The sequence below is a fragment of the Solanum tuberosum genome, unplaced genomic scaffold (genome assembly GCF_000226075.1).
Source record: "Solanum tuberosum cultivar DM 1-3 516 R44 unplaced genomic scaffold, SolTub_3.0 scf00219, whole genome shotgun sequence".
Classification (NCBI taxonomy): domain Eukaryota; kingdom Viridiplantae; phylum Streptophyta; class Magnoliopsida; order Solanales; family Solanaceae; genus Solanum; species Solanum tuberosum.
In genome coordinates, this window is record NW_006239145.1 from 621,208 (window position 1) to 635,412 (window position 14,205).

The window sequence follows — 14,205 nt, forward strand, 5'->3', positions numbered from 1 at the left end:
GTTACAATATTTCCCTACACCTCACTGACTCCGATTTCATCTAACTCTGGACTAGTCTAGGAAATTTCAAGTTACTACCATAAAGTTTTCTGGCCCAAAAATTTTCCCCGCCGGCTTTTCTATTACGATGGGAATAGGTCGTTACACTTAAAATTTTGCTTATCCTCAAGTAAAACATAAGATCAATCCATTCAAGAGGGATGTTTACAAATAGTGCTTCTTGAGACTTAAAATGAATGCACATGAGGTTTAATCTGCCCAAGCAATGTTTAATTGTGCATTACAAGATTCAAACTGTGACTAGTCATCATCATATAGAAGTCAAGCTTACAATGCTTACTTCAAATGCAAATTCAAGCTCAACAAAATTATTCGAATGCCTCACACCAAGAATGATTCCATGCCCGCACAAGGCTCATCAAAATTTGAGAATTAAGGAATCAAAATCAACTCTCACACTCTCAAAGATAAACACATGCATGATTCTGCCCATATGCTTGCCCATATTTTCCAATCAATATGACATTCAACTCAATCAAGATCACTAAGGTCTTTCAAGGCTTGTAACGGGGCTGAGGGTAAATTTATGATCATTTTGGCTTAGTGACTTCTACCATTATGTAGCATGGCTTGCATTTCACTTCTTCTCATTTTCTTCCACTTTTTTGATTTTCACAATCCACCCTAAGTACTTTCAAGCACAAGCATTCTTGATAACACTCATTAGACGCCCCTTTTCTTTTATTCATGCACGAATTGGATTGCAACATTCTTTTTCAATCATTTTCTTCTTTTGCTTTTCTCTTCTCTCTTTTTTTTATATGGAGGGGTTCCATCTTTTTCAACACAATCCTTCAAGGGTGAATTTTCACAAAGTTATTTCTCCTTTTCTCTTTTCAATTTCCACCACACCCCCAACTTAGGCTTTTGGCCTAAGTTGACCATTCAAACAAACCAATGCTTCATGAAGGTTTTAGGTGGGAATGAAATAGGCCAAGTGTGTTCATGTTTCATCTAAAGAAAAGGTTAAAATCAAATGGTGTAAAGCTAGGTTCACACTCTCACAGGTGGTCACAAAGAGGTATAATAGAAATTTGGTTCACTCTTCCAAAATTGGTGCATCAGATAATTTCTTTCATTCGCCTATATTAGTCAATTGGACCAATGGGGCAAATTATAGTTATCACCAAGCACATATTTCAATGAAATCTCACCACACAAGGCATTCAACACAATCATCGATCAAGACTCTATAAGTTGAGCTCGTGTGCAACGATCATCACAAGACTCAATTCAACAATTGGCTAGTTACAATGAGATGCTAAGAGTTCAGACATGACTTATGCAACTCAAATTTGCCTCATTGGAATTGCACAAACATATCATTCAATCAAGAGCATTATTCAAGTCATCGGTATTGATCGCAACCAATACTCAACTATGCGAGAGAACAACCACACATTCACAAATACCAAAATCAGGAGGTGAATTAATTAGGATCAAAATCAACATTCACATTGAAGACCAATAGTCACAATAATAAACATCCAAAACATGAGAGATACAAAACAAGATAAATACAGCCCAAGGGGATAGGTATGAAGATACCTCAACCCGCCAAACAAAACCAAACATTGTCCTCAATGCAAAATAAAGTAACTGTATAAAAAGTAAAATAATAAATGAGTCAAGATCCCCGTGTCGGGCTAAACCTGAGGTGAACTCTGCACATTTGAGGCTCTCTCAGTCTGGGCATCAATGCCCAACTCATCTCCACCAACAACCTTTGCTCCATTGGACCCAATCATCAAGGTGTCCCGAAGAGACACCTTCATAGCCGTCGGCACCATCGCACCCTCCAGATCCTTAAGATCATCATAAATAGTTGCATCACGGGTCCCAAACTCCTCCTCATCAGTTTTAGGAGCGTCCGACTCAGCACCATTATCAGCTACAATAGCATCTTCGGTCAAAGTGGTCAGAGAGATATCAGAAATAGCTGGTATCTTAGAAAGTTCCATAGTGCTGAACAACATAGAGAAATCATTGGATTTAAGCTCATCCGTGTCACGCCTCTATCCAGCAACATCAACTCTCAAGGCTGTAGCCTCATCGGACTGGCGAGTCCCCTGCTCACATACCTCCACCCGCACAGTGAGGGCATCCAAGGCCAGGCCATGTGCGTTAATCAACTCCCGGTTCTCTCACAACTCGGCTCGAATAGGGGCTAGGGCAATAAATATAGCATGCTGAATCTGTCTGGGGACAACTGCCTCGACTCGGAAAGCATATACATCAATAGATTGTGCTAGATGACCCATCTTATAGAGCATTACCTGTGTTAACAAGGGTCGGGAGGCAGCAGCAACAACAACAGTAGTAGTAGTAGTAGCAGACGAAGAAGGAGTAGTAGTAGTAGCAGTACTAGGAGTACCTGAAGGCTCACCGGCTTGAGTGGGATTGGCTGTATCTGCCTCTAGCATATCTACATCGACAGCCGGGGATGTGTCCACCAGTGCTACTCTCCTCTGCTCAGCCTCATCCCTGGTGTACTCGACCTTAATCCTCCAGAAGCCAGTAGAGGGATTAGGAGTAACTTCCACATCCTTCTTTTCCACAAAGGGCACTCGAGCACACCGTCACAACTCTATAATCAACATCGAGAAATGAAGCAATGTCTGTTTCTGCTTGATCCTCATAGCCATATCCTGCTCAATAATCAACCAGAGATTTAGTCTATCCCGATCAATTATGGAACCCAGCAAAGTTGCCTTCGGATGTCGGAGTATGGACTCATTCATGGATAGCATTAGTGTGTTGCTGATGAATCCAAACCAGTACCGCACAGCTGTATTCAAGTCCTTCTTCTCAATCTGGACCCCTGGATCGATCCACAACGGTGTATTATCAAAAATCAAAAGAGCCAACCACCCCTTGAGGTGGTCTAGGGTCTTATTTTAGATCTTGTCTACAAAGAAGTGTATCACATTAACCGTGCACCCCAATGCCTCATTGATATCCGAACTGCTGCACTTAACATTTTTACCTTGTACTACCACATGATCAACTGGTGCAAATGAGCTGGCCTTCTTTTTTTCCTTCGTGACCAGCTTCCCGTACTTTGTGTAGAACTCCATGACCCAAGAAGGTATGTATAAGCCTCGGGGTTGTGTGAATTGCTCGAATTTGTGGAACCAAATAGTTTTCCACATATCTGGATATTTGTCCACTACCCCATCAGTGAACAACCTATTCTCTTCCAAATTGTACGTAACCTGGCATCCTTCAATCTATTCATCGACCGAGGTGGAGGTGCCTCTACCGGGCTCACTGGTAGTGCCTGCTCAGCAGTCTGTGCTGGAGGTGGAGGAGGTGGAGGAGTGACTAGAAGTCTTGCCGGATCTTGTAGCGCTTTGGAGCATAACTCAGCTCGTCTCCGCTGTAGAGTTTGGTCATCTTTCTGCTCTGACTCATATGACAGTGATCTAGACCCCGAATTATTTCACGATCAAATTATGAAGTGGTGAGATGGGTGGAGTCTATGACCATGCTGTCGGAGCTGGAACTACTCGAGCTCGGCTTTGTAGATCTCTTCCCTTTAGTTGTGTCCTTCCCCCTGTTGGAGAAAGTCTAGGCCGCGTCGATCTTTGAGGGGCAGCTTTCTCAGAAATAACCACTCCCGTGCTCTCTTTCTGGGCGGTTGGTTCCTTTCGGGTACTTTAGTTCTGGCCATATCTACAAAACACCACATATAGAACAAATGTATCAGAAACAAGTCAGTGAAATATCAACTTTTTTTAAAAAAAATTTGCAAAAAAACTCGCCGACTAGTAAGTCACCGAACTCATTCGGCGAGCCTTGAAGGGCTCATAGAAAGTTACAGAACTAAAATGAACTGAATTTCAGCACAAGTCAGCGAGGTCCAGGTTCAATCGGCGAGCCAAGGGTAGCTCGCCGAATCTAACTGAATGAATTTCATAAAACTGAGCTGACCAGTCACCGAGTAAACTCGACGAGGGTAGGTATATCACCGAATGTTACAAAAGCTAATATCTAACTTTAAGGGTAAAAAAGGCAATCACAAAGATATTCGGTGAACCGCCAAGTCAATCGGCGAGCTCGACTAAGCTTGCCGAACTGTCTCTCGTGCCAGATTTCTAACCTCACTTCAAATATTCAACGCACAACCTATGAGAAGAAAATTAAAACCCTATTATATGCAATTAACAACTAGCCCATATCATTACCAAACCCTCAGGTACTCAGACTTCCTCCCATTTTATCTAAAATCAACCAATCAACATCTTTTGCCCTTAAGAATGATGTCACCCGCTCTATCATTAGGCAAATTCAGTTGATCGATACAATTCGGGTTACTTAGACTTCACCCACATCAGACCCAATATACTACAACCACACACATGTAATTTCAAGCAATCTAAACGTAGAAATCAAAATATAAAAGGCTAAACAAGAAATTTAACACGATAAACAATAGCCCACAATTCAAAATTAACTAATTTCACAAGTTCATCCAATAGATTTAGCAATTATACGAGCATACATAGGAAATGGCTAAAAATTAAATCAAGTTCGGAACACCAACCTCAACAGCAGACTAACACAAAAATCAAACGAGCAAATACGAAAGTAAACGCAAATTCCAACCAATGAATAACACCCACGAGAAAATATCAAGCAAAATATGATCTAAATTGGAAGTGTAAGTGTGCAAGAGTTGAAAAATGCATAATAAAAGAGAGTTTTGAATTTAAAATGGTTAGCATCCTTTTTGACCCTTCAGTTCGTCCCCTAGTCGGTGGTACCCACTTATGTCACCGACCTATTCGGGGATGCGCCGAATGGTAATTTTTCTCGCCGAAGTTACCAGAACTCCAACCCTTTGGTTGGTCAAAAAGGTGATCTATATCGGGTACACTGACCCTCTCGGTGATTCGCCGAGTGGTACTTGAGCTCACCCAATTGCCTATTTCTCCCAAATTTCAACTTTTCAACCTGCACATCTAACAACCGTTATTCAAACAATAAAAAACTAAAACTAAAACTTTGTGGTGCCTCCCAAAAGCGACTTATTTAATGTCGTTGCATGACGAAGACACACCTTCAAGCTTCATTCTTTGGGTTAACCATGGTATTACTCGGTAAACCTTCTTTTGGTCTTGGATTCAAATGAGTTGAGATTTGACCCATCTGTGTTTCCAAATGCTTAAAAGATACCGAATGTGAAGTAACTACTTGGTTCAGAGAGGAGATGTCATCTTTCATTTCCTTTAGCACCTTGTCCGATCCTTCAACTTTGTTGAGAATGCGAGCAAGAATATCTTCGGTGCAGAAATTTTTAGGATTTACCCTTGGCTCTTTTGTTGTTTGACGCTTATTGAGAGGTACATATCTTTCTGTCGCCATCCCGCTCTCTCAATTCGTACCACGGTCACGCCATTTTCTATCTCGGTCTCTCCAACTGTCATTGCGATCTCTGTTCCAGCCTTGATTTTCGCCCGGCCTTAGGTAGTTCAGACATGAACCACCTATCTGATTTGCTAAGAAATGTACTTCTTCATTGTACAAGTCCTCAAAGTGTGCTTCATCCGGATTCACTCCACTAACTCCGACTGCATTCATGGCTTTGAAACCACTTCCCATGATATGTTTCGTCAATAGGTCCATTTGGGTCATCATCTTGGCCATGTTTTCATCTTGCTCTTGGTTCTTTTTCAATTGTTCCTTTTTCATCCCAAAATTCAATGGAGACACCTGATCTTCTCTAGTGTACCAATCTCGATTCATGTTTGTCATCTCATCAAGAAGGGTAGATTCTATGTCAAATTGTTGTTGCATGATTTCTCCTCAAACGAACTGGTCAGCCACACTCCTGTGGACTGAATCGAGGCTCCAGTAGAAATATTGTAACAACACATTGTTTGGTAGCCCGTGAGTTGGACTTATTGCTCCCATTTACACATGCAAGTGTACGTGGTCACGTAAGTAATATAGTAGCTCTTAAAAGAACCGGATTATCGAACCCAAAGGACTTGTCAATTAACTATTTACTAAATTATACTAGTCTAATTATTTATTTAGGAGTGTAAAAAGTGTTTGATTTTTATTTATAAAAAATAATAATTCAGGAATGAAATAATAAATTTTCTTATAGTGATTTGGAAAATTCCAGGGCTGCAACAAGTATAGGGTTTCATGTATAACGTCTCATGCATTAATTAACTACGGTTATCAAATTACTGATTTACAGGGTTGATTTTATGATCATGGTCTCCCGACCTCTAATCGCCTACTCCAATTAGTTGTCTAACTACATCGTTGAGTGGGAATAGGCAGTACTAATTGGCGAGCATTTATATTTCATCCTTATTTATAACCAAGCTAGGTGTTCATCCGAGTGTCACTCCCAAACACAAATCAACTCAATTTAATGGAAGATCAAGCCTTTTATATTCTTTGGTCTATCTACCTTAGCGTCTCCCGAGTTTAAGAATAGACAAGAGATTTATTTCTATGGTGATGAAACATGAAATACTAAAACAAGAATACAAAAGTAATTTAAAGTGATAACCAACATTAATTCAAAACAATCGATGTTCAACAATTACCCATAGCCACAGCTCCAGAACAAGATCCTTTAGCTACTAATGTCTAAGAAAAGAAGAAGAAAAAACCCTAAAAAGTATTGAAAATGTTATACTTGATGCCCTATGATTGATTTTTCCCTAATAATTATTTCTCTGGACTATTTATAGAGGTAGAAACCCTAAATAAATAGCTGATTCCAAAACAAATTAGGAAACCAAAACCAATAAGAATTAGTTTTGCACGTGGAACTATGTAACCGCCTTAACTCTGCGCTAGCCACTACCTTCAGAAATCGCCACGTGGCACACTGACCTTCACAGATTCGCAATTTGCAATATTCTGTAATTTATATATTATATATTATTATATTGAATTTAATCCATTAAGTTTTCTGCCTGATTTCCTTCTTCAACTTTTCATCTTTAATTAGTTTTAGCTTCAAACTTCTTCAATTTTACACCAGTTTACTCCTACAAATAAAATACACTATTTAGCACAATCAATAAAATTCAAGCTCAAAAAGGATAAATACAAATAATAAATGTGAGGAAAATAATGATTAAAAATATATATTTTTGGCCTCACATCATTGGACATTGGAGCAGCAACTTTTGGAACCTCAACCATGTCTTGCGAATAGGAACACCCATCCACTCGCTTAAAATTCTGAATATTATCTCTCAACTTCACCATCTTTGAGGGAGGGAAACTTTACATAAAATACATATGTGAGCTCCTCCCAAGAAGTAATTGATTCCCTTGGTAAATCAGCCAACCACTTTGTTGCCTCCCCATTAGAGAAAAGGGAAACAAATGAAGTCAGACCGACTCCTGAGTGATGTTCTTGAAAGAAAATGGCCCACACACATCCCCAAAGTTTCGTATGTGGTCATGAGGGTCCTCATAAGCAAGACCTCCAAAGAGACCCTTCATTTGCAACAACTACAACATATTACTGGTCACATGAAACACAACATTGCCCACAATCGAAGGCAATCAGATAGCACTCGCACTTCCCAACTGATCTTCATTGACATCGTGCAAATTAGCGATGTCATCGTTGTTTCCAAGTTGGCTAGAATTGCTCCCATTAACACTCATCTCTTCACTTGTTTTAGAGCAGCCAACAAAGAACACAATAAGTTGATTCAACTACAGCAAAATCAGTTCACGACTAAACTTCAATAAAAGAGTTCTAAACACCACTCTCCGACAGCTGCGCCATTTTTGATAACGCTCAACTACACTTCATACAATTCTAAGTGTAGGCAGTTGCTAACAAGTATAAACCCAACTAAGAGTTGGAGTCAATCCCATAGGGAGTGATACGATAAAGAATTCGATTACGAAGTAGAATGGTCTTCTAATAATTTGTAGATGTAGACATATTCGCAACAATAAAGTAAATGAAAGGGGGTTGACAATTAATGTCAAATTGAGGGATTTGGGTGAACAATTAACAACCACAAATAATCGGGAGTAAACAAGTAGAGAGAGTTTCTTGGGAGTGTGATAAATTGAATGCAAATTTTGCTAAATGGGTGATTATTACATACTAAAAGTCGTTGAACCTCAGTGGGTAGGTTAGGCTTTAGGTACAATAGTCATTTCTCAATCAACTATCATGAATCAAGCGAGTTCTTTCGAACCTCGATAAACAACACAAATTAGCAGCCCAAGACCTTAATCAATCTACTTTTTCAAGCTAGATTTATTTCTCAAGCTAAATCCGCAACAACACAATCACTGCAATCATCAACTAATAGTTTTAACTCTACCTCTTTCTCAAGCAATCTTAGAGTACTAGACTAGAATTGTATTTGCAACTACAATTCATCAATTAAAACACAAACTATTAATTGAACACACTTCAAATCAATAATAAAATCAGTAAATATTGAACCCATAAGCTAATTGAAACATTCAACTACATAATCACACCCCCAAGAATGGGGGTTTTAGCCAAACATAATAAAGAGCAAGAAATTGTTACCAACTATGTTTTCCATCAGATTGGGCAACAATCCACAAGTCTCCAAATGCTCAAATTGAAGCTAAAAATCAAACAAACCTTAAATCTCTACTCAAAAATTATAAGAACAATATTTAGAATGTTGAAGATTTAAGCCATAACTGGATAATGTGGGAACTGGACTATTTTTTCGGAACTCATTTTTCTTTTTCTGAAAATTGCATTTATACGTTCTTAAAATTTCAGCATCGGAGTCACTCGGCGAAGTAAGTCGGGCTTCGCTGACCTGGTTGGTGATGCGCTGAATTCCCCTTTCATCGCCTTCTTGACATAGCCTTGCACCATATCCTTTCTGTAACTTTTGGCGAGGTACATTAGCTTCGCCGAGCAGTTTCGGTGAATCACCAAAATACTTCTCCTATTGCCAAGTTGGTATTGTCCATGGGCTGGCCTGCTGGAACTTTAGGCGAACTGAAGGTCCACTCGGCGACTCACTGAGTGGCTTTGGCGAGTACCAACCTTGCTTTCCTTCAACTTTTTCTGCTTTGTCGCTCCTATTTGCCTTGTAATGTCCTTGCCTTGCTCTTTTGCCTTCATTGCTGCAAATTAACATTTTAACATCAGTTATGAGCATAAAATAGGCATTGAGGACATTAATTCCTTAAATATTAAGCCCTGAATGAGTCGAAATCCCCGACTCATCAAGCACAGTACAAAAAGGAACATCACTAAGCATCTCGGGCACATCTGGAAGGGGAACCTCACCCCCAAAGTGTGGAGATGTCATTGACTGTATCTGGGCCACCTCCGCCCTCAAAAGTAGCAACCTCAGCCCTCAAAGTATCCCTTATGGTGTCTAAAGCACTAGAAATACCTTCTACTTTCTCCCGAGCCTCAATCCTCATTGTTAGATCATCCTGCCTCAAAGCGTGGCTATCTATCGTCCCCTCACACTTGACTATCTACTCATTCAGAGGATCCAAGGGCTTTCAAATGGCCTGGTCAATGCTCTTAGGCAAGTCCTTCTCAACCAGGGCATCTCTCATATCTGCTAACCAGGCAAGGCTGCCCATTTGATATATTAATACCTGGGTCAAATGGAGATGAGAAACAGGAAAAAAAGGAGGCCTCACAATAGTAGTGGCAGCAGGCTATACAAGTTCAGGAATAAAAGAGCCAGCAACAGAGGAAAGTGTGGAAATTTCTGCCTGCTCCATAGAAAGAGCGGGTGTGTTGGTCTCAGGTGTCAGAGTAGTAGGGTCAACCATAGGTGTGGAGTCTAGTGGTGGCGGCTTCCTCCGAGCTGCATCATCTTGCAAACATTCTACCTCGATCCTTTCGATGTCATTGGATGAGATCGGAGTGACTCTCATATCTATTGTAACCTAAAAAAGGGACTCCTACCCTCCCATATAATTGTGTGATCAAAACTGGAAATGGGAGCGATATATTTTCTTGTCTTGCCCTTATCAGCATCTCATCAGCTATAATGTCACCAACATGTATGTGCTCTCAATCGATGATGGTGCCTACCAATATCGCCTTGTCATGGCGAAAAAAGGATTCATTCTGGGACGACATATCCAAACCAATATCTAGCCTAAACATTAAAATCTTTATTCTCGATCCTGGCACCATCAGCTATCAAAGAGGGGGAAGAGTCAGAGATCAAGAGTGCTAGACTTTAAAGAATCAAAATCATGGTGCATCTGATTCAGTGTGGTATCAATGGCTTCAGCATCACACTTAACCTTCTTTCCTCTTACTTCCACTTCTTCGAGTGGTGTCTAGACTGTACCTTTTTGCTTCTTGGGAAGGGCTTGAGCATACGTTGTATAAAACTCCCTCACCCAGGAAGGAATGTAAGGATTCCTAGGTTTGGTGAATCCCTCGAACTTGTGGAATTGTATCGTGTACCTGATGGCTGGGTATTCATCCATAACTCCATCTATGGAGAGCAATCTCTCCTATAGTATTGTCCATTCACCTGCAACTTTGAGCCTATTTAGGGCTCTTGGAACTTTAATCGACACGACTCTGGAAGCTAGTGCTTGTGTAGATGAATGTTGCACCAACTTAGATCAGATCTTATTCCTCTTTCTAACTACCCTTGGTTTGGGCTATACACTTTCTTGGGTTAATGATTGTGGAGGGGTAGTTTGATGACACCAGGAAGCCTCTGAAGTGTCATTTATGGTTATGTCTCGATGTCTTTTTAGTAGAGGAGGCGGAGGAGAGAGCTCTCTATTCAACTCCGTATCGGAAGAAGCTATATGTTTATATTTGGTTCTTGCCATTACCTGTGAAGCACACATTCAAACAATGAATGTGTGAAGGTTATTTGAATTTGAACACGAATTGAAACACATTTAAAAAACACTTCTGAGGCTCGCCTAACGGGAAGACAGTTGCCAAATAGGATTGGCGAACTCCAATGAGCTTGCCAAATTGGACAATGTCAAATTACTCAGGGATTAGGCATACAAAGCGAAGTCAATTCCAACTCAGCAATTCACCGAGTTGGTTTTGGGGGGCAAAGACAAGTACGCTAAAACTGACAGTGCAAAAGGGAAAGTAACATGCATCAAAGGTGATGTCCCCTCCTACTTGGCGATTCGTCAAGTGAGTTTGATAGACTAAGACAAGCCCGCCGAATGGAACTGTACCCAAGGCCATGTGCATACTAAAGAAGGCGAGCTGGGTCTTACTTGGCAATTCGCCTAACTTCCTTGGTGAACTAAGACAAGCTCACCGAACAGGAAGTTTCAGCTCAGTGCCAAATTTTCACAGAAAAACCAACATACACAACAAATACTAGTTTTCCCCCAACATTACAATTTATCTAGATGCTTTTCCACCCATGTGTAATCATATTTCCCCCATTTATCACTAAGCATTGCATTAGTTGAGGATTTACCCTTAAGAAAGTAGTCACCCTGTCTATCATTAGACAAAATCATGCAATTGGGTCAACACTGAGCTACTCAGACTTCACTCACATCAAATTAGACACAGAACCAACAAATTAAGCAATTCAATTCAGAAATTTAACTAACACAATCACTATTCATCATTTTTACAGGCATTCAAAATTAAAGTCTCATGGGCACAGTTCAATTTCAACAATATGATGCTTCCCATCGATATCATGTACTTAATCTCATTTAAAGGGCTTAATCCCACACACTATATGTCTTCTAAACTCAAAAACAACAACAAAAGTCAAAACACCAACCTTAAAGCCGAAAATAATCAAGAAACTGAGCGTTTTGGGGTTGGGTTGACACGAACTCCAAGAAAATACACTCTTAGAACCTTCAAGACACTCACACGAGGCTCACAAACACTCAAAATGCACGATGCAAGAGAAAGGAATAAAAAAATCTCTCAGATTTCAAAATATTGATTTTTGAATTTGAAAATACTCTTGGTTTTTTTATATCAGGCCCATTCGGCAAACACGACTAACATCGCCGAACATGTTCGGCGAATTTCCAATTTGAGCTTAAGCTCACCAAACATGCCTGAACAAACACCAAACTTGAAGGCTGATTTGGCGGGCCAGACGAAGTCTGCTTAATGCACTTCGACGAATCGCACTTTGGAGTTCTGATCGCGTATCTTGACAGTGCACTTCTCCCTCTTTTCAAGCTCAAAAGGTGGACTATAGTTAGTACGTGTAATGCCTTCGGCGGATCGCCATTTGGTTCTTGCATCGCCTATTCTTCCCTTTTCAATCTTCTAACCTCTTCTCAACCTGTACTCACAACACACATTATTTGAAAGCAGTAAAAACAACAATAAAGACTTAGGTTGCCTCCCAAGAAGCGCCTTATTTAACATTGTGACACAACATATTGCTCAAACTCAATAATCATTTTTGGGGTTCGAGATGGTGTCACTAGGCAAAGTTCCCTTTTGCCTTGGATTTAGATGAATGACAATTTGACACATTTGGGTCTCCAGTTGCTTGATAGAAACTGAGTGTGAAGTTACCGTCTGAGATAACGTGGAGAAGTCATTTTTCAAATCTTTCAACACCTTATCGGACCCTTCAACCTTGTTGTAGATCCTTACAAGCATATCTTCCGTCCGACTTCCTTCTAGCCCAATTGGTTCTTTTGGGCGTGGACGATCATGGGGAGGTATGTCATTGAGATCACCCATGTTGTCATTTTGACCATAGTGACTGTCATTGTCACTCTCATGGTCACTCATTTTGTTAACCTGCATATCAGCAAACAACAACACCAAACAAAATATCAACTACCAGTAAACCAAATTAAAATCTAATTTCTCAATTAGAATTATCAACCATCATTCCCCGACAGTGGCACCATTTTTTACAACACTCAAATCACCCTCCAAAACCAATTAAAAGAGTGAGCGATCGTCGTCAGTAGAAAATCCACCGAAGACTCAGGGTCGAATCCCACAGGGAGTGGTATATCATAGAGAATTCCTAATCGAGAAATTTGAACTTTAAATTATCTCATTTGTAATAGTTAGAACAGTTGGGTGGATGATACCACCAACTTAATATAAAGCTTTGGTTATCAATTATCGCAATTAACCTAAAATCAGAATGAAATTAATAGTTAACAAGCAATCTAGGGGAGCGGGGATTGGAAATCAATGTCACATGTGTGATTGTGTTGTTCTATAGTGATGAACATTCATGAATAGGCTAAGTCATCCTCATTGACACTAATCATCTTTCGATCTCAAAGCATATATGCATAAAATCTTTTTTCGGTCTCATCTACATGTCATTTCTAATGTAAGAATATAAATAAAGAAGAATTAAAAAAATATAATAATTAATTTCTAAGTTATCACTATTAATAACTTATCATTTTTCCTATTTCCTCACCCCCTACCTCCCCACCTCTCTTTGCCAAAGATCCTATTTATTTTTTATAAATTTCATTATATTTTAATTTATTATTATTATTTAAAAAAATTGTTAATTACTACTCTCCCCATTCATTTCTATTATTTATTGTAAAAACTTAAATGTCTCTAAATTTATTATTTCATGTATTCCTATTCTTTGTTGTAAATTTAAAGGCCTAAATGGTTATCACTCCAACCTTTCACTTCTCAATAAAGAATGAAAATCTATATCTATCTATATATAATACAAATTAGATATTAAAAAGGTGATTTGACACCCCTCTTTGGCCAAAAATTCTATTTATCTTTTGTATCAATTTTTTGTTGTTGTAATTTTCACAATATTTCTATTTAAATTACTATTAAAAAAAAGTGTCAATTACTACTTCCTTCTATCAGAGCTATGGATAATAAGAAACATAGTAAGAAACATACTAGTAGAAAGTTAAGAAAAATAAGAAGAAAATTAAACAAATTATATCCGGAATATAAACAACTTAATGTCACAAAAATTGATAACGAAAAATTAGATCAATTAATAGATAATATATCTAAAATAGAATATAAATATATTCAATACTTAAAGATACAATGAATAGCGAGAATAACGAATATAAAGGAAAACTTACTGAAATAATTATAGTAAAAAGACAAGAATTAGAACATAGGCAAAATAGACTTAATAATAACATATTCGCAGGAATTTGTAAAAAATCTATAATAGCACA